General features: G+C 38.2%; 1 non-coding gene across 1 annotated transcript; it reads right to left on the bottom strand.

Annotated features, from left to right (window-relative positions):
- Positions 1-280: 280 nt before the first annotated feature.
- Trnae-uuc (transfer RNA glutamic acid (anticodon UUC)) lies at positions 281-352 on the bottom strand. The gene has a single exon. It is a non-coding gene; the product is annotated as a tRNA-Glu (tRNA).
- Positions 353-641: the final 289 nt, after the last annotated feature.

Genomic DNA, 641 nt, shown 5'->3' with positions numbered 1-641 from the left:
CATCGAAGTCTTTTATTCTGTCATTTGTTTCAGTCATTTGACTGTGGCCATGCTGGAGCACCGCCTTCAGTCGAGCAAATCGACCCCAGGACTTATTCTTTGTAAGCCTAGTACTTATTCTATCGGCCTCTTTTACCGGATCTGGCCAGTTTCAACAAGTTAAATATTAAATATTTTGGCCTGCTAAGGCAAATAAGTTAAATTTACGAATTATTTAAAACAATTTCTCAGGCCATTTTATTTCAGTAAAGAAAAAAAAAAAAAGAAGAAAAATTTAGCGTTCCCATGCCGGGAATCGAACCCGGGCCGCCTGGGTGAAAGCCAGGAATCCTAACCACTAGACCACATGGGAGTGCTGCTTCTCAATACTCATAGTTATAGCTTTATCAAAAGTATTTCATTTTCATCGGTAGTTGTCATTGTGACTGACTGCTGTTACGCTATCGCCATTCATCGAGTGAGGCATTTCGAATAAAGTGTCTTGCTCAGAAAAACTAACATAACGATGCAACATATTTAAAGTCATAAACTTGAAGTATTTAACGAGCACTGGATCTATCAATTTCAAATCAGACATTGTATTTACTTTAAAATGAAAGGTCTCTCTCTCTCTCTCTCTCTTTCTCTCTCTCTCTCTCTCT

This window comes from Octopus bimaculoides, chromosome 10 (genome assembly GCF_001194135.2).
Source record: "Octopus bimaculoides isolate UCB-OBI-ISO-001 chromosome 10, ASM119413v2, whole genome shotgun sequence".
Taxonomy (NCBI): Eukaryota; Metazoa; Mollusca; class Cephalopoda; order Octopoda; family Octopodidae; genus Octopus; species Octopus bimaculoides.
The sequence above is the reverse complement of the archived record's forward strand: the minus strand, read 5'-3'. Positions and strand labels throughout refer to the sequence as shown.